General features: G+C 45.5%; 1 protein-coding gene across 3 annotated transcripts in view; it reads left to right on the top strand.

Annotated features, from left to right (window-relative positions):
• Nucleotides 1-7,025: 7,025 nt before the first annotated feature.
• QRICH1 (glutamine rich 1) overlaps nt 7,026-21,164 on the top strand; it is a 190,136-nt gene continuing 175,997 nt past the window's right edge. The window contains exon 1 of one of the 3 annotated variants that reach the window (XM_078661804.1): nt 7,026-7,322. The gene's annotated coding sequence lies outside the window, so the exon portion shown is untranslated. The remainder of the gene's footprint in view (nt 7,323-21,164) is intronic. The other 2 variants (XM_078661803.1, XM_078661807.1) reach the window with 2 other exon arrangements.

Raw genomic sequence — 21,164 nt, 5'->3', positions numbered from 1 at the left:
ACCGGACCACTTAACTATGCACCACCAATACCAGGCATAAAGGATGTTACCTTTCAAGAGTTACATACAACCTACCACACAATTCCACCTTAAAACAACTATGGAACTCTGTCACAGTTAAAACAAACTGACCTTGCCATGGTCCCTTAAGGTGTTTGAACAATCTTCTACATGCCAGTACCTTCAACCTCTTCCGCCGTATGAGCTTTAAGATGTTGGTAAACCTCTGCAGTGTCCACCCTTTACTGAGCACTAAACTTCCAGTGAGGTTTAACGAAGCCTTCAGCAAGTAGGAAGGTTGTGTAATAACAAAACCCTGAAAATAAAGTAAAACATCACCTGGGCACTTTAAAAAATTCTCTATACAATATGATACGGTCACCATTTAGAGGACCGTTTAAATGATAAATATGACGTCAGATAATTTTCGTGTCTTTTTGACACTAGCGCAGACTAGGAATTGGGCACTAATTGCTCTCTTTTGCAAATGATGTTCTATTTATCACAAACTATTAGATGGTCGTTAAACAAACATGTGACATGCACAATTAGAAGTCAAGAAATCATTAGTACTTGCAGGAACCTATCTTGTGCATTACTTTTTAAATAGGGTGCTTAAACTCAGATGCATGAATGTCCATTACAGGAAAGAGTTTTACCGGAATTATGGCAGACTCACTACAGCTGTCTTTTGGGGAGGTCCGCACCAGGAGATACTGTGCATTTCAATTCTGGACAAACTTGGGGAACTTGGTACCTCGAAGAGACCTTCTTGCAGATTTTCGTCCACTTGGCCTTATTCTGGTCTTCTTGGACAATCCGGTTCAGTTCCCCTCCACGTTGGGCAGTGCAACTTCTCTTCTAACGCTCAAGTCATAGCAGAACTATTCTCCAGGGTATAGGACTAGTCCCCAAAGGAAGGGATATGGAATCCTATCCAGAACAGACCTAATTTTGGAATGGAAGCTCAATGGAAAAAAACATGCAGCCACATTCTCCATGGACAAAGACATGTGCTGCAGGGCACTCCATCATTTTGTGGAGCCATCCCTGTGTTTCCAATGTACATCAAGTGTCTATTTCAAACAATGAAGAGCACACACACAACTCATACATATATTCCTCATGAGGCAAGGCAAGTGGTCCCAGTTTGGAGGGCCTGTACAGATCTTGGTGGGTACAGCAGTCTCCCCACCTTTTTAATGATACAACGGTGCAGTAAATAAAAAAACTAGACCCGTCAACTATGATTCCATTGCTAAGCATCTACTAGCTTAGCGACATTCACCCCCTTTAGTTTGGTTAGGGATAAACCTGGAAGTAGCCCTTTTAAAAAGACCTACTCTGCTGTTAAACAGCTCTTGCTAAAAGTTGGAGCACCTCCAGTGGGCTTGCAAAATATGGAGTTAATAGGAAGAACAAAAGGCAGGTTAGAAATATTCAGGGTGACACAGCTTTAACGAGCCATTCGGAGACTATTTACAGGAGACAAATAAATATGGGGAAAACAAACAGGACTGGCTTTTTGGTAGGGGACGCATTTGGAAAAACTGGGCCACTTTTTGTGTTTCCCCAAGCTGTCATGATAGAAAATCTAATAATGGAACAACACTTTAAGCTACAACATGGAAAATGGGAAACAGGACCCCTTTCGCTGAACGGACATTAGATTTAAGCTGTATGCTCAAAGAAGAGGATTATGTAAATGAGTCAGAGGTCTGTGTTGCAAGTGCTGCATAATCAACAAAAAACTGCATAGCTTTTCCTTTTGATAAAGGGTAGAGTTGTTGGTGGCTCTTTAAGAAAGCCTATGTGGGTTGCATGTTTTAACTTTGTGGGCAAAAAGCTGTTAATTGAACATTTTATCAAGAAAATAAAGTAAAACAAATGAATGTGCAAGTAAGATTAGTGAATAACACGGACTCGTTATGACAGTCTAAAGTATACATGCTTGTTCTTTCTAAACAAAAATGCCACAAAGCAACAACTGTGATATGGTTGCGCCAGCAAACACATACACTGAGTCTCAGTTGCAAGCTACAGGTCACATCTGACTTTAACGGACTACTTGATACGAATACTTTACCGATCAAGTCAACCAACCTTGGCATCAAGAACCTAACGGACTCCCCTCTCACTTTGACCTTCAAGGATGGCGGTTATCTGACTGTTTCAACCACCTGCGTTTTTCTCCACTTCACTGTATACATAAGTATTATGGCTTTGCTTATATCTTTATGCAGCCTCATTAGGGTGACCAACTGGCATAGGTGCGAATTCAGGACAGAAAGTGTAAAAATTCAGGACAAAGGGTCAAAATTCAGGACAAAAATTCAGGACAAAGGGTCCAAATTCAGGACAAAAATTTGGGACAAAAGGTATGTTTTCAGACACATCAGAGGAAGTCGTACAATAGTGTATAAGTAAGTAAATAGACAACCAACATAAGTGCAAGTCAAAATAAGTTTATATTAAGTTGAGACAATCGTGCAACTCGCTGTTTTGGTATGTGCACACTTTTGAGCAACTGTGCAGGTCTTTTGTGGTATTTCATATGATATTTTGTTTACAGTTTGGGGTTCCTTAGAAGTGTTGTCCCACCTGCACTGCAGGGGATGCAGAGGCCTTCAGCCTTCATTAATCCCCTTCACCAAAGACCTCCCTCTGCACAGATTCCCTTACTATCAACCTCCCATGGTGCCCCTCATAGCTATGTAGACCCTCGCTCATGTGTATGTCATTTATTTTATAGTGCTGCTCATCCCAATGTAGGGTGTTGAGCGCTTTAGCTCACACACTTATTGTTCAGAGACAATGACTCAAATGTATCTAAATCATGGGTACTCACAAACTTTCTCTCGGGGGCCAAATTTACAGTTTGGTTTGTGTCCGAGGGCTGCATCGGTGGGGGGCGGGGTCAGTGGGGGAGGGGGAGTGGCTAGAGCAACAACATAAAACTGACCATGAGGTTGATCATAGGTCCCTGCATTGGACGCCTTCGTCCACTGAGCCATCCCGGCATACACACATTTCTCTCTCTCTTTCTCTCTCGGTCTCCCTCCCTCTCTCTAGCTCTCTCTCCCTCCCTCTCTCCTGTCTTCCTCTGTCTCACTCTGACTGTCTCACTACCTCTCTCTCCCTCCCTCTCCGTCTCCCTCCCTTTCCCTCCCTCTCACTCACTCTCCATCTCACTCCCTTTCCCTCCCTCTCCCTCCATTTCCCTTCCTTTCCCTCCCTCTCCCTCCCTCTCACTCCCTATCAGTCCCCCTCCCTTTCCCTCCCTTTCACTCCCCCTCCCTCTCCCTCCCTCTCTGTCTCCCTCCCTTTCCCTCCCTCTCCGTCTCCCTCCCCCTCCATTTCCCTCCCTTTTCCTCCCTCTCCCTCCATTTCGCTCCCTTTCCCTCCATCTCACTCCCCATCAGTCTCCCTCCCTTTCCCTTCATCTCACTCCCCATCAGTCTCCCTCCCTTTCCCTCCATCTCACTCCCCATCAGTCTCCCTCCCTTTCCCTCCATCTCACTCCACATCAGTCTCCCTCCCTTTCCCTCCATGTCATTCCCCATCAGTCTCCCTCCCTTTCCCTCCATCTCACTCCCTCTCCGTCTCCCTCCCTTTCCCTCCCTCTCTGTCTCCGTCTCACTCCCTCTCCATCTCACTCACTCCCTCCCACTCCCTCTTCCTCCCTCTCCCACTCAATTGCACTCACTCACTCCCTTTCACTCACTCCCTCTCCCTCTCACTCACTCACTCCCTCTCATTCCCTCCCTCCCTCCCTCTCACTCCCTCCCTCTCCCTCCCACTCACTCCCTCTCCCTCCCTCTCACTCACTCCCTCCCTCCCCTTCTCACTCACTCCCTATCTCCCTCTCACTCACTCCCCCCTCTCACTCCATCCCTCTCACTCCATCCCTCTCACTCACTCACTCCCTCCCTCCCTCTCACTCAGTCACTCAGTCACTCTCTCTCCCTCTCACTCACTCTCACTCCCTCTCACTCTCACTCCCTCTCACTCCTTCTCACTCACTCCCTCTCACTCACTCCCTCTCACTCACTCCCTCTCCCTCACTCACTCCCTCTCCCTCACTCACTCCCTCTCCCTCACTCACTCCCTCTCCCTCACTCACTTCCTCTCCCTCACTCACTCCCTCCCTCTCACTCCCTCTCACTCCCACTTCCACTCCCTCACTCTCACTTCCGCTCACTCCCTCCCTCCCTCCCTCTCACTCACTCCCTCCCTCCCTCTCAGTCACTCCCTCTCACTCTCACTCCCTCTCACAGCACTGGCAGGATCAAAGGGTGGTGCAAGGTGCTGTTGCTTTCCAACTAGCGCCCTGGCACTTAATTGTTTACAAATTGAGCACTGCCGGACACTCCTGGACCTACGCTGGACACCCCAGTGACAGAGCTCCTTAAATGCAGCCTTCCAGAAGAGGTCACAGGTGCTCCACAGACAGGTCTGTCCCTGTATTCCAAACATAGGGCCCCATCCCTGGGCTTCTCTTTAAATAATCCTTGTTAAAACCATATGTTTATCATTTGTTTTGAAGCCTTAGCTCATGGTGGTAGAGGGTGGCTGGAAGACAGACGCCACATTAAAAGTTCCGCTTGTTTTGGGCTTGAGGGCCCTAGAAACCCTCGGGCCGAGCCAGAACCAGCCCTCTGGCTCGAGCCTTCAGTTCCTTCCCCACTTCTAAACGGGCGATACTCACAAAGTTCTTAATGCGCAATCCAGCTGGATCTAGACGTGGGTGAAATTGCTAACTTTTTACAGCAAAATCAAGATTTTGTAACAAATAGTAATTTGCCAGTACTTTGTAAATTTTTTTTACTAACTAATCACTCACCGCGCATTGAAACTGAAAAGTCTCGTGAGACACTAACAAGATTGGTTTCAGTAACAACTGTCTCTCAGTGACACTTTTTCTGTGCATACACTGGTATGTTGCAAGACATTGCACAGCACTCGGATAAAAAAAAATACAAGCATTTGCAATGCAACAGGTCTTTGAGTTTGAGCTATCTGCATTGTAAATGACAATGCCTCTTATTTATGTTTTGGTTTTTGAAGCATAAATAAAACGCATTGTCATTTACAATGCCAATAGCTCAAAATCGCGTAAATGCAAGACCTGTTGCATTGCAAATGCTTGTTTGATTTACCATTATCATAATTTCCCTTTCTGTCGCTGCTTTTGCCTACTACAGCACCATCTGCCCCACTGCACCCTCCTCCCCCCCCCCCTCCCCACACACACACACTCAAGCTGCAGCATCACAGTGATTATTCTAGTTTATCTGTGAGTTACAGATCAAAGGAAGGGCCATGAAACACTTATCTGCCCCCCCATCCCCCCTGCTTCTCCACACCTTTGGACCATTGTCATTCTTTAGGTGATAATCGGCACATCAGAATGACAATGGGCCCGTACTTAGACACTTAGACTGAGCGAGGTCAGGAGGGGCTGCTGCTGCCTCAGAGAAGTGCGAGCTGGCACAGCCTGCTGCCATCCCCAAAATTACGGACAAATGGCGTCCGTGAAAGAAATGCTCACGGACAACGGACAAGGGGTCCAAATAACGGGCAGTCCGTGAAATTTACGGACGCTTGGTCACCCTAAGCCTCATGTCCTGCGATGTAATGCAATGTTTTTCTTTTCCTTTGTTGTATGTAAAGCGCTCTGATACCCACGTGTCTAGCTAGCGCTATATAAAACTTAATATAAATAAAATAAATAAATGTCCCATCACAAAACCCTAAGGGGAACCAACAAGAGCGTGTTCTTGTTTCATCCACACACTGGACTGGCCTTTATGAAAGCCCCACCCAAGGAATGGAAATCCATAAAAACATTCAATAATCAATAGTTGAAGGAGGGCAAACCCCCAGCTCTCTGGACTGCTCGTCACGGTCTCTTTTCTTAGATTTGTTCAAATTAGTTTTAGAAAGATTTAAATCTGCCTGTAGCCAGAACTAATGACATAAAAACTACGTTGAAAGGAAACCGGAACATGGATTACGAACAAGCGGGGCCTCCTTGAACCCACCGGCAGCCAGGCCTGAGCAGGGCCCCCTCACACCGCCACACAGGCCCTGGGCCTCCTTGAACCCACCGGCAGCCAGGCCTGAGCAGGGCCCCCCTCACACCGCCACACAGGCCCTGGGCCGAGGGCCTCCTTGAACCCACCGGCAGCCAGGCCTGAGCTGGGCCCCCCTCACACCGCCACACAGGCCCTGGGCCGAGGGCCTCCTTGAACCCACCGGCAGCCAGACCTGAGCAGGGCCCCCTCACACCGCCACACAGGCCCTGGGCCTCCTTGAACCCACCGGCAGCCAGGTCTGAGCAGGGCCCCCTCACACCGCCACACAGGCCCTGGGCCGAGGGCCTCCTTGAACCCACCGGCAGCCAGGTCTGAGCAGGGCCCCCTCACACCGCCACACAGGCCCTGGGCCGAGGGCCGAGGGCCTCCTTGAACCCACCGGCAGCCAGGCCTGAGCTGGGGCCCCTCACACCGCCACACAGGCCCTGGGCCGAGGGCCTCCTTGAACCCACCGGCAGCCAGGCCTGAGCTGGGCCCCCCTCACACCGCCACACAGGCCCTGGGCCGAGGGCCTCCTTGAACCCACCGGCAGCCAGGTCTGAGCAGGGCCCCCTCACACCGCCACACAGGCCCTGGGCCGAGGGCCGAGGGCCTCCTTGAACCCACCGGCAGCCAGGCCTGAGCTGGGGCCCCTCACACCGCCACACAGGCCCTGGGCCGAGGGCCTCCTTGCACCCACCGGCAGCCAGGCCCCCTCACACAGGTCCTAGGCCGAGGGCAGTCCCTCCCACTCCCTGGCTCCATGGGAGCACAAGAGACACGTCAGAATTCTCCGTAGCTAGCACTACTGAGGTTTACACGGGTCACAGGAGCAGTTTCAGGGAGATACGTGGTATAACGTCTCGGTTTTGAGGCGCTCACGGTCTCCCTCAGGTAAACACCAACCGCCCTCTGTCAACGACTGTCACTCTCTGCCCAGGGCCCACTGCGCATGCGCCGCCGCTTCCGGAGGGCCCCAGAGGCTCGAGCCAGGCGCGCGCAGCCCCTTTAAGCCGGTCAGCCGAGCGGCTCCGGGGCTCTCGCGAGACGTGGCGCGCGCCCCCGGAGCGCCGCGCTCTGATTGGTCGGAAGCGAGAGTGCCTACCGATCGTAAGATGGCGCCCGAGGAGCTCTGAGGGAAGAATAAACACACGGCGGAGAAAAGGTGGAGCGGGGGAGAGCGGCGGGCCGGTGCCACCCGCCCCGAGGGAGCGAGCCAGCCGCGGGGGTCAGCGCGAGGGTGCGGTGAGTGCCTGGCCCCGGGGGCTGCCGGAGCGAGCGGGGCTCGGGTGGGGGTGGGTATGCCTGCAGGGTGGGCCGGGCGCCACTGACAGCTCCATGGGAGGCCGCGGCGGGGGGTGGAGGAGCGGGCAGAGCCGGGGGCTGCAGGGCCTCGGCCTTCAGGGGGGAGGGAGGCCGGGTGCAGGGTGCGCACGGTGCTGGGGGCGGCAGAGAGGCCTCGCCAGAGGTGGAGAGCCGCAGCCTGACTGAGGCCTGCAGAGCCGGGGCCTCCTCTGCCTGCACAGCCCGGGCTCCAGGCTGCTCGAGCTGCAGGTCCTGTCACTGACAGGCGCGCTCTAGATCCCGGCCTAGACTTGACATGTTGTCCGTGTCAGTAGAAAGCGGACTGGGCCTTGCAGGAGCATAGACATAGGAGAAGGGTTCCCGGGCCTGCAGCCTGCGCGTGCACCCGGGGTTTAAAGGCTCGTGAGTATAGGGCGACCAGAATTTTAAAGCCAAAAACCGGGGCATTTCACAAAAATAGAAGCAGGACTACAGTTTTACTCCAACCGATGAGAGCGCTTCTCGGCAGAGAATTACAGAACAGGCAGTGAGAACATACATAAAATGTAATTTTTAAATCCAGTAGCTTGCCTGTTAATTAAATTGTTTTCTTGAAACAACTGCTAACTTTCCCTGCTTTGTAAAACATAAAAAACACCTCCCACAGTTTTCAGTCGACCCTCTCTAGAAACAGGGACATGAGCTACATTTCTTGAAATTTGCCGGGACAGCTGGTTAAAAACGGGGACCGTCCTGGCAAAACGGGGACGCCTGGTCACCCTACGTGAGTACCCCCGGGACTGCTGTAGGCCCATCACTGAGCTGACCTTGTCATCCAACCTCAACTGTGACAACGCGTCACACATCAATAAGACAACCTAAACAGCGACTAAAAAATTTGAAATGAATGTGGAGTAATGAGGCTACTGCCTCGGTATGCAAAAACTCACCACTGTCAGAAGGAATCTGACAGACGAAAACAAGACACAGATGGGACTGCTGTGGGGTTGCTGTGACTGCAGAAGCAACCAGGGAGAACTTCTGGGGAAGCCAACTGCACATGCAGTATTGTATACACGCTCTGGCCACGTCCACTAGAATGGAAACGTCTGCGATCCACTGGTTTTAGGGTGACCAGATCTTGAGAACCGAAAACCGGGACATTTTGGAAAAATAGGAGGACTACAATTTTTTTTATCCACGGGATGGCGCAGAATGACAGCTCTCATCAACATAGGTTCGCAGAAGATGCATTAGGGAAAATAAATAACATATAATTTCTACAACCAACATAATACCTATTAATTAAATTGCTTGCTTATAACAGCTGCTAACTAGCACTGCTTTAGAACACCCAAAAAAAGTGCCTCTCACTGCTGTCAGTCGACCCCCCCCCCTAAACACCAGGAGATGAGCCAAAATTGGCGAACTCTGCTGGGACAGATGGTGAAAAAACGGGACTGTCCGGGTAAATCCGGGACGTCTGGTCACCCTACCTGGATTGGGATTAATAGTGTATTGTAATTGCATTTATATAGCGCTTATTACCCCTGACGAGGCGTCAAAACGCTTTTTTGGCGAGTAGTGCGCTACTCCGGGACCCATAGAGGATTAGTGTTGAATTAGAATAGTGAAACATGCAAGTACATTTAAGTGGTGGATAGGTTAGTCAGTTATTTGGATTTGGAATGATAGCAGAAGGATAGAGGAGGAAAAAGGTTTGTATTTATTTAGCGCTTGTTCACGCACACTATTCAGGACGCCCATAAAGTATAAGTGGTGAATAAATATGAAGTAATTTCAGTGGTGGATATTAGTCAGTTACTTGGAGTGAAATGTGCTTTCAAGTCATACAGTGGAAAGGGCTCGCTCCCTGGGTTAAGATGCATACCACTGACACCTAGGGATTTGCGATTGAAACTCTTTAAGCATATAATGTGCTCTGATCGCCATGATTAGAGTAGGGAATGTTGTATTCCAAGGGATTCAACCAAAGTTAACGTAGTCACATGGGGTTTGTATTGATCCTTGAGCGCTGGACGAAAAAGCTGTTGCCGGAAGTATAGAATGTTAATACTGTGACCATATTGACATGAATACAAATGATGCACCCGATTGACTATATTTTTGGGGAATACATTTGTGACTATATTTTTGGGGAATACATTTGTGGATAATTGTCTTGAAAAAGAGCAAGTGGCATACATATTCAACACTATATGATGACGTTTAATATTAGTTTGGAGTCAAGTGAGTAGGAATGATGCTATAGTCACTGAGTAGAGGATGGGACTTAATAGTTTCAGGAAAATCACATCAATTGACCAAGGGGGCTTTCTCAAAGCCCCAATATGTAAGCATTCTAATCATACAATTTTAGTGACCTCAAAAGATATTGGTTAATCTCAGACTTAAACACTGAAGGCACGGTACAGGTTACACATGTTACAAACATTACAGGTATCGTGATAGCATAAGAGAAATACCAAACCGGGAACCTTTAGAAAATGCAAACAAGTAGAAGGAACAGGACGACATGGAGATATGACACAGTACCATAAATACCATCAAAATACGAGTAGCTGACACATTATTCTGTGTAGAGAAAACCGAGGTGAACAGCCGCATCTTCAGAGACTGTGGCTCTAAAAATCATTGGAACATTACAGTCCTTCAAAAGTAAGCATCAAAGCATCGTGCAGCCAAAAGAAGATGTGGCCAAACGGCTAGGGCGGTGGATTTCGAAGCTAGAGAACCGGGTTCGTGTCTCGGCAGGGATGCTCAACATCCTGTGATTCTGGGCAAATCACTTGATCTCCTCGTGCCTAACGAAAAATTAAATATGTCAGTCTGTAAGCAACTAATGCTATGTAAAGCGCTCTGATACCTTCGGGTCTAGTTCTATATAAAAGTCCAATAAAGGAAGAAAAAAAAGGATGTGAATGTGGCGAGTAGTAGAAATCCATTAAACTGACCATCATTCAAGCACCAATAGTAAAGAAATTAAAAACCAGTGCTAAGGGATTTCAATGAAGGATAGCGACACCAAATACTTCTAAAATAAGCCTGCAAGTGGAAAACGGAAAGTGGGCGAGCAGTGAACTTTTAGAAGCGCAAGACAGATCTTTACAAGTCATTGGCAAGCCCACAAGTAACAAAGCGAAAGGCATGGAAGTTGGTGACTCACGAAGCCAAATGAATAAAATGCTGTTCGGAAAACAGAAAGCTGAAGAAGGTGACATACGGAGTGCATTATATATCAAACACCTATGAGCAACTCAATGGTGTTGAAGCTTACAGAGATTCATCAAGAAAAGCCCAGGTGAATAGATGGAAACCGGAAATGACTGAGCAGTCCAAAACCAATTCATTCGGTATTCGAACACAATTAAGCCAGGTGTGCACTATAAAAATATGGCATCCATGAAATTCATAGAAATAAAACTCCGCTTCATAATAATTCAGATTGCACTAGCAAGCAAATGATAATCAATGTGGAACACAGTAAAAAAAAACAATAATAATAATAGGAAGCTGATCACACTGGGGAAAAACAGAGCAAGAAATAGAATGGCGAAAAGAAGTTATTATGTTGATTAAAAAACATGGAAAACGGACTAAAATGAGAGAAGTTCAATGCACGTTAAGAGTTATACAGTACACATATAGAAGGTGCGCTAGCTTTGGAACACAATTGAAATAAATGTTTCTTCAGTGACCATTAACATTCATAATTTTAAAAATGATGGGCCGTGGGAGTGGTTCTTACCCAAGGATGCACATGTAAGCATTCTATGCAATAGATATACTTCATTTTGATTACAATGCATATGTAAACATTCTGGGATACCAGTTTAGAGTAGAGTTGAGAGGAGGGGTGAGGGGGTGTAATTCTGAAGCTAGTTGAATGCTACTACACAAGTTGTAGTACTTCTGCGTCATGCAGTTAATTTGCATTGTGGCAAATCGTTCATTACTTTAGTTATTTTCCATTTAGTTCACTTCACACTCAGACCCTTATCTGGAATAGAGATGTTCTGTGTTAACATCGTTTTCTGAAGAAAATGATATTCTATTTGCTCTGTGACTTCTCAGATGCCGGAACAGGACTGATGAAGCAATATTTGGCAAGATGTTTGGAACTCGAGAGAGAAACCAGGTGTCGGGCTGGAGGCTGATAGGGGAAGACCAACAGAAAGCACTGATTAAGAAAGAGCTCTTAAAGTCCCATGAACCTGATGCTGTGTAATATCCTTAAAGCCTTTCTTACGAGCATCTTCCATTTCACTTTTCACCATTACAGATGCAAAATTGTATGAACATTGACTGATTTTCTGTAAAAGGCGGTGTTACAGAAAGCACTTAAAATATTCCTTTCTTAATTTTGCTGTTTGTAGCAGATTAGCTTGCACCTATGCTCCATCTCCAACTTTCCCACTGCAGCACTTCTGGAATTAATGTACTTTTTGCCTCCTTTTGATTGTATCTGGGGGGTCTGAAAAAATGGCATGTTCTGCTCCTACCCCAACACACTTTTCTCCTTTGCAGCTCCTACGATTCAAGTCTTGTCTTGGGCTCTACAAGACACAAGGCTTCTCCCGCAAATTTGCATACTTAAGTGTAATTAGAAATGTCTCCAGCAGGATAAATCGAAACCTGATGTCATGGAGGTGGGGGGAGGGGGTTGTACTAAAATAAAACTCTCTCAAGTTAGAGCGAACCCAATTTAATATCGGACACACTTGCTTTGAAAGCACACTAGTCAGAATGTTCGTATTTGGTAATGTCCAAGAAAGTGAATACTCACGTCTCGACCAAGCTAATGTACAACCGTTTATATACTGAAACGTGATTTATTAAAATAGAATGAAAGTTAAGAGGAGATTTAAAAAGCAATAAACTGATAACCGAATAGAAATAGTTGCTGCATCTGGTTTCTTATCTTGACCGATGCCCCCAGAATAAATATTTGACCCCTGGATGTTGTGGTTGTCACAAATGGCAATCTTGCTCATTTGGATATTGTATCTCCAAATATAGAATGTGGTATCAAGTTATGCTTGACAGTAAAATGTTGCTGCTTTTTAATTGGTTAAAGGGTCTCATTTATTTTTTATACTTTCTGATCGAGAATATTATTTGAGACGTTTTGCCATTTCATTTCTCAAGTGGCGGACAGGCTTATGTTGATTGGTTTGCGATGTCTATGATAAGAATACAATAATCCATCAGAATAGTTCAGGTAACTAGACCAGCCATAAAGATAGTCTGGCAGGCGCTCTTAAGTCGTTGTTGCCTTACTATGTTTTGTACTACTGTGTTGATGGTATGCTCTCTGTTTGGGTCAGGGATTACATATGTTGGAGGATTCTCTTAAGACCAGGACAAATACATAAAAGTGTTCAGCTAGGCTCTGTATACCGTTTGATCAAGTGCTGTGATTAAAATACCCTGGCTCTTTTACCAAGAGTAATCGGCATTTGCATATCTACATCCAAATTTAAAGCCTACTGACCTCTTGACCCTAGTGGTGCAAATAAGTATAGATTAGTTGATGTTAGGTGGTAATAAACTGTCCTCTAGTTAATCTATGGTCAACATATCATTTAAGAGGGTATAACATTTTCGATATTTTAAAGGCACTCAGTATAGATATGGAGGAACAATTGTTATATTTTATTTGTAGATGTATATAAGTTTTGCTAATCAAATTTCTAAATGGTGACCCTGAAGGGGCAGCCTGTCATCTGAAGACAGTACCATGCATCAAAGTTCTTGACAGATGCCCAATTCAATGTCTGACGGCACTCTACAGGTAAAACATGTCGAACGTGGAACCATTAAAGAAAACCAACTGTCTTTATAGATTTCATTGTTTAACTATTAATAGTCTTGAGCTGCTTCCTAGAGAAAACATGAGTTATTTAAGGTCATGTTTGAGGCAATGGATTTCAGGCTTTCAGGCTTCTGACTTATAGGTTTTTTCCTAATTGACAATGTTTATATAGCCTATTGTGATTCGGACTGTTGTAATGTCTGTTACTTCTTGGAATGGTGTACATCGGAGAATAAGTTGTCGAAACAGATCCATCGGATTTTATGGACCAGGAAAAAACATATAAAGTCTCTAATCTACTGCATTTGAAGTCAAGGAAAGTACAGCTATGTACTAGTGTAGTTATAATCATATCATTTTTAGAGGATAAAAACTGTAAAGGTTGCCACTTATGATAATTATATGTACCTTTTTTCGTGCTAGTATTGTGGCCTTTCAGAACTGGAAATGGGCTTAAATTCAGTGTTAAATGAGTGGAATGGGATGGGACTTGCTTAATATTTAGAACCAAGGTGCCCTTCTGCTCCGGAGTCTTTGTTGATGCTAACAGGAGCAGCACAGAGCCTGAAGGCACTTGGAACATGGGGCCTTGGTTGCAAAAAAGATTCCATGCCTGCACTCACTGTGTGTGTTTTTATTTTTCTTCAACACAGTTTTAATATAGAGATTGAAACTTTGGCCGTTTGAACTCGCTTTGCGTTCATTCTGCCTCCATACTTGAAGACCAATGCCATCTCAGTATCATTCACATACCCCACGATGCAGTGCACATCTCTCTGGCTTTCTGCAGCTAGCCCTGTATGCTTCATTCTGTTTGGTGACATGAGCTTCACTCTCATTGGCGGCAGCGAAGGTTTAAGTTAAGGGCACATATTGAACATGCTTTGAAATGGCAACAGACAACTAATCCAACATAAACAGGAGTTCCACACTTCTGAGACGTTGGCTCAGAGAACCTCTCATAACATTACAGACCGCCATTTCATTAAACATTTAATTACAAACCAAATAAAAGAAATTCAAATAAGAAAATTAAATTTGAACGAAATTCGGGTTATAAAGAAGGGATATGGTGAAGATGATAGATATGGAAGTCGTCAGGTTCAGAGATAGGGTTCCTAGTTGGGTTAACCGTTTGAATGAAAGATAGCCTTAGGGTACTGGGCAAGATTGTTTTTGATTAGGGAAGGGAATAAAGGTTCATGTTTGGGAGTATGATAAGGACAAAGGCTTGGATCTGGTTAGTGTTGAGCTAAACATCTATTAACATATAAGGTCTGAGTAATAATTGGTCCAGAATAAGGATTTGGGTGATGTTACTGTGAAAATAGGGGGGAGGGTAGTGTCATGGTTAAGGTTATGATAATCTAAAGGGTGGATTATGTTGGGTCAGGATAATGGATGAGATCAGGTTTAGGATTTGATGAAGGGTTAATAAAGTTGGGTGTCCTCGCAGTATGGTCCCTGTAGGTGAGGTTCGGTTCAGCATTAAGGTTTGAGTTCGTTTATGATGTAGACTCTGATCAAGGCTAGAGTGCGTACATATGTACCCGCTATTTCTATAGCGCACACCTAGCCAAAAGGCAGCAGAATGATGGACAGTGTGAAAGACTAGGTTATGGTCAACAAGTGGTAGGAGAGGTGGCTGGTTTGTGGACTGTGGATGCATTGTGATGTAGGTCTTTGAAAGATTTAGGGTAAGGTTTGTCAGAAGTATGGTTTGGTTTTTGAAAATATTTTGGGACATATCTTTTAAAATATTTAAAATTAGTGGTGTTATTTTGAAAATCAGTGATGTCTTTGAATGCAAACTATAAACCAAATAATTGCCTATGACATATCAGTGCAGAGTACGACAAAAGCTGATGGTTTCTTAGAAATTGGTTTGAATAAAAAAACAAATTGGCACATAGAGGATTGTAAGTTCTATCACGAAGTAAGTATGAATTGTGATGTACAGGTATGAGTAATGTCAAATATTCACTTTTTTTGCACTCTCTGCGACCGAGTGACGTTTCCCTAGTGCCGAAAGTATTTCTTACTGTTAGCCAGTTGTGGTAAGTTGTAACTTGGGAATGATGAAAATCACCTGTTGTCTACTGAGATTCAAACTTGTGTACGGCAGATTGATGCATCAGACGCTTAAATCCATTGAACTTTACTATTTTTCTAAAAGAGTTACAATTAGCTGGGTTATTTATCTGTATGTAGCACGTTATCCTTTTTCTGTACTCTACCTGGAATAGTTAAACCTGATTTACAAAAAAAGATTTAATAAATTGTTTTTTTCCAGAAACTACAGGGAATAGTCTTTTTCTTTATGTTACAGTTTAGAGGCATAATTTCTTGGTCACGTAGATGGATTTTTATGTGAAAGTCAAGTAGAATAATTAATTCCTCTGTTTCAATACACAAAATACGAAAACCACATTTGTAATCCTTTTGTGTGGCATCTTGCCGGAGATTTATCCCCTGTAGCCTCGAATTCTGCATTTGAATAGTTGTCAATTTACCTCCTTCTCCTGTTTCTCCTACCTTTGCATAGGTGTCTCTTAACTTGCAACTTTTACTACCCCCTCACCCCTTCCTGCAAAATCTTCGGTTGTGGTGGTTAGTAGGTTTCCTTCATTTCATGCTTTCAGCCTGAATGCTCTGTGTATTGTGGTAATAAGGCTACCTTTTCTGCTGCTCAGAGCTTCGTGCTAGTTCCTTCAACAATTTCTTTCCAACTCCTGTCAACTTCCAGTGGGAGAAACATAATAAAGTATAGGCGGCAAGTAGTGTATGGATAGACATGTATTCTATACCTTGGATCATGAGGATAATTCTGTGCTGTTGTGCCGTTCGGAAATTGTGTGACTTCATGAATTTCACACCCTAGTTGACACCGCAATTAATTTGTGCATATATGCACTGTTGTACCAGTGAGTAAGCTGTGTGCCCTGCATTCAATGACGATTACCCAACCATGAGGTACAGTGTGTAGTTTGATCAACGACAGAGTGTCTGCATAAATGAAGTCATCAGTGGAGTCGATCATCTTGGCGTATTATTAGCATAGTCCTCAAGAAATTGAAATGGTCTGTTTTTCAGAGAGTTTTCCAAAATATCGTTTGCTTCTGCATGTAGTTTGTAGTTCCTATTTGAAGTGGGTGTGATATCAGACTACTATTCGGACTTTATGAACGGTAAGATATTTGCATGCATGGAAAAACTACCTTGTAGCTCGAATGTGGCACGTGCCTCTCGGTTTCTGGTGATAGGTTAGTGATGTCTACGGTTTTCTGTGCATTATATAGTTCTGCTCCATAGCTCATAAAAAGGTCGCCAGGAGTGTTTTTTTCTGATTTCGATCTCTTGGGAGCTGCCATGGTGTTTGTCCTTTCTGTTTGGCCTGGGGCTAGTGGAGCTTGTCGTTCGAATGCTTTTGCTTTTATGGATGTTGGTAGCTAATTGTATGTCCAGTTAATTATGTGTCTGTTGCCCTGGGCTGAGAGAAGAAATGAGATGCTTTTATAGTCGAAGTGAGTATTCATGTGTGCCAGCAAGTTTCATATGGTATGTGTGTGAAAACTCAATGCTAGTTTGCATGAAACTAGGCATGAGCTGAAACATAGTATGGTCATGAAACTCTGAATCAGGGTAGGCGGATACAAGGATCTGTGTGAGACATACACTTGGAACACCCCGAAAAATCATGGGCTTTAGCTATAAGTAAGGACTGTCAATAGACGCCTTTTCTAATTTCTCTTGGTGATTCCGCAGTCTTTCTATATTTTCTGCTTTGCCTTTCATAATATTGTTTACCAGTTTCTTTTTTTTCCATTTTTAAAAAAAAAAGTTCGTTTCATTGATCAGTAGTTAGCAATTCGCCCCATATTGGGCAATACAAGAGAACACATCAATGCTGTATACGTACACATATGTTTTGCCATTGATCATATAACAATAAAACCGAAAACCACCTCAAGCATTACCAGATACAGCTCCTATGCCATTGCAGTGTCATCAGAGACACACCAGTTTGTCTTTAACATCCCATGTACTTATTTTTAGGTCTGACAGAGTGGCAGAGGTAGCTGTCTCGTCAGCCTCCTAGTTTCGTAATAAAAATACATACATAAGATGATGTGCTTTGTGTCGGCCCTCTTTATCCACGGTTCTGTTGAGATGTGATGCACATGCTACACAGCATGAGGCACTGCATCAGCCCTTATTACCGATCGGATGCCTTTCAATGTGAGTGACTCCATATTGCCAGCTCTTGAGCACCGCTGCCTGAAATGGAGTGCCCTCCAGTGCACCAGCTGGTATGGCTCCGCTGCTGGACCAGTGCCGTATATTTGTTTACCATTTTTATTGAATCTTGCATATGTCTTCAAAAGTAAAATGTTTTGAAAAATGCACACTTAGATTTACCAATGCTTATTTCATTTACCCCAGAGTGTTCGATATACCTGTGTGTTCTATTCCACTGAGTTAGGAGGTTGGCAGTTTAAATTCTATTTGATTTGTTAGGTGGTGTTTTCAACTTGTTTTGAGCCTGTATAGCTTTAGAGATGTAGTCTATTTTACAAAGAATGTGTTTTTATTTGTGTTCGTTTTTTAGCGTTGTATTTCATGGTTGCGCTGGCTTGGGTAATTTTTAGGTCTCGGCCTAGCGATACACTGCGCAGCAGTGTTCGCGCAGCCAGAGTCCTTTTGTACGCGTTTTCAAAATGGACCTGGAAATTCCACACGCTTGTGCGTGTTCATTTCCTATGGTCAATTTTGATTGGGCTTTGCGTGTGTGTTGTTTAACAGAACATGCAATAGGCCATAGGCGGTCGCGTAGATCCGCCTATGGGCTATTGGTGTCTGTTACGCGCACCAAAGCCGATATGTCCTCAATTATCATGCCCGGACACGGGCGCGATAATTGAAGACATATGCCGCGCAGTGGCACGCGCACTACTCGTGAGCTTTTTAACAGAACTTCGGCAGCCCGCGCATTGGTGCGGGCTCCGGCTTGCCAGCAGCTCCCCCTTGCTCCTGTGTCTGCTCTACATTCTCCCGCACGCACACGGGGCGTGTGCATCCCTAAGAGAAGGCATGGCACCAACACAGAACAGCGCGCGGACATGTGTGCGTTCACCTGTCAGAGTGCGCATCCCCACTCAGTCCCGGCGCACCTCACGCGCGCTGGCTGTGCATGGAGCTCTGTGCTGTACGAGCACATAGGGACCCCACCCTCCTACGTACATCTGGGCTGTCCGGAGCAGAGAGGGGAGTGCTGCTATGAGTGTTTTTACGCCCTGCGGAGGACGCACCCTCCCCAATGAACCTAGGGATCTGGCTGCTTGGGTAGAGGCATCCGTGCTGCAAGAAGCTGAAAGTGCTTCCATGTTTCAGCCTCTCTCAGCGAACATTATTCCGTCCTGGGAAGTAGGCGCCTCCTTTCGCTAACTAAGTCAAGCCATGCTTCGAGCTCTCACGTGCCAGGAAGCCCTCCCTCAAAAGCTGTCCCTTCACAGCCGGCGCATACGCGCAGCATGGATAGGAAGCGGTGCCTCCTCTCTACGGGGCAGCGGAGTGCACCCCATCCGGGGCGGCTGTTATGGAATCTAGGTCTGAGAGGACGGCACACAACCGTGCACCTCATCCCGCGGGCTGCAGCCCTGTGTGTGTGTCATTGTGTTGCTGTACTCTAGCGCTGGATGTAGTGCGCGTGGCACAAATCGCTCATCACTTATTCTCTGGAAGAGCAGTGGAGCAGGAGGGCGCCACGCGCGCACACTGTGCTCTAAGCTCTACAGTCAGGGCTTTAAGTGGGATGAAAAAACTAGGGGGTCTCGTAAAGGGGTGTGGCCAATGTAATTAAGGGCGTGGTTTAAAACACAGAAGCTAAAAATCTGTGTTTAGCACGGTGTGCCGCCCGACTTGTATTTTGATGTTTCTGTCATTGAACCCAGATACACGATACAAGTGAATCATACCTACAACAAGGCAGGACCATTGGCTTTGTCAATGGTTGTTAGTTGCATAAGATAAATAAGCAGTAACTATGGCTTGTATATAACATTGAAAAAGCTTGTACTTGAGGCCCTGGTGACACCACGACAAAGTTGCTGCTCCTGAGTTTCAATGAGAGAAGGGAAATCCAGAGAGAAAATGACTCTCTTTAAAGGATTTCCCTTTCCCCTACCACGCTCTTCCGGCATGACGTAATGGCGTAACTTCTCTGCTACAGAGAAGTGAGCAGTGTGAGTAGCGCACATCGTTGTGCCTGCTGTCACTCTAATCCAAAGAAAAACGGACCGCCTGTGCCAGGGCACAAAACAGAGCCCGATAGAGACACGTTTCGAGGCCCCCTTTAAAGAACTGCCGGTGCTCAGACCCGGTGAGACCCGGCCCACTTAAAGCCCTGTCTATAGTCCACATGCAGCTATACCTTTTTCAAATAGCTGTCCTTTGCCCTATATCACTATTTTAGTTTTGTAGTGCGGAATATTTCTGCACTATCCAAACTCGCTCTTTTTGTATCAACTCCAACATGCCTCTGTCTCAGCTGCTTGTTCTCGACCTCTCCACTGACTTTGTTGGCTTTCCTCCTGTCTCTGTGGGCAGTTGTAGCATTCTCTTTCTGTCTCTCTTTCTGTCTCTCTTTCTGTCTCTCTTTCTGTCTCTCTTTCTGTCTCTTTCTCTCTGTCTCTTTCTCTCTGTCTCTGTCTCTTTCTCTCTGTCTCTGTCTCTTTCTCTCTGTCTCTTTCTCTCTGTCTCTTTCTCTCTGTCTCTTTCTCTCTGTCTCTTTCTCTCTGTCTCTTTCTCTCTGTCTCTTTCTCTCTGTCTCTTTCTCTCTGTCTCTCTCTCTGTCTCTCTCTCTCTGTCTCTCTCTCTCTGTCTCTCTCTCTCTGTCTCTCTCTCTGTCTCTCTCTCTGTCTCTCTCTGTCTCTCTCTGTCTCTCTCTGTCTCTCTCTCTGTCTCTCTCTCTGTCTCTCTCTCTGTCTCTCTCTCTGTCTCTCTCTCTGTCTCTCTCTCTGTCTCTCTCTCTGTCTCTCTCTCTGTCTCTCTCTCTGTCTCTCTCTCTGTCTCTCTCTCTGTCTCTCTCTCTGTCTCTCTCTCTGTCTCTCTCTCTGTCTCTCTCTCTGTCTCTCTGTCTCTGTCTCTCTCTGTCTCTCTCTGTCTCTCTCTGTCTCACTCTGTCTGTCTCTGTCTCTGTCTGTCTCTCTGTCTGTCTCTCTGTCTGTCTCTCTGTCTGTCTCTCTGTCTGTCTCTCTGTCTGTCTCTCTGTCTGTCTCTCTGTCTCTCTCTGTCTCTCTCTTTCTCTCTCTTTCTCTCTCTTTCTCTCTCTCAATCTTTCCCACTTTAGATAAATGAAGGGGCATTTGGCAGACCACTGTTTTTATATATATATTTTTTTTCGTATGGGGAGGTTTCTATATAGGTTTTTTAATTTTTTAATTTTTTTTTCTCAATTTTACGAACCCGGTCTAGAGGTTCATAAACCACGGTGGACCATTTTATTCTAATGGAGCTTTCGGTTCGGGACTTAGGCTCTAGGTTTGTGAACCAATCTTTGTTCATGAACTGTGAGTCATCACAACCACTGGACAGATGGCACTTGATCATACAGCGTTTCATGAGGACCTTGAACCTTATGTGGTTGTAATCATGTTTGCTTGATGGTATCTTTGGCTTTAACCCTCTCCAGTGCTCTGCTGCATTTCTTCAAAATTCATGTTATACAAATACCACATCCATACATGCATACATACACTTGATTTGTGAACCACTGTGCTCCAGTCTGTGAGATGTGTTTAAGGCAGGCCATAATTCGTAAAATATTTTTCTCCCTCCGATCAACTATTGAGCACACAAGTAGATACAGGTCAATTTTTTTTCTCCAAGTTTTCTCTGGAACGGGGGGCATTTTCCAAACATCTTTGGTTAGTTTATGACCAGATTTCTATGGTTCATAAACCGTGTTT

This window comes from Lissotriton helveticus, chromosome 9 (genome assembly GCF_964261635.1).
Source record: "Lissotriton helveticus chromosome 9, aLisHel1.1, whole genome shotgun sequence".
NCBI lineage: Eukaryota > Metazoa > Chordata > Amphibia > Caudata > Salamandridae > Lissotriton > Lissotriton helveticus.
Note: the sequence above shows the minus strand (reverse complement) of the source record. Positions and strands in the feature narration are given on the sequence as shown.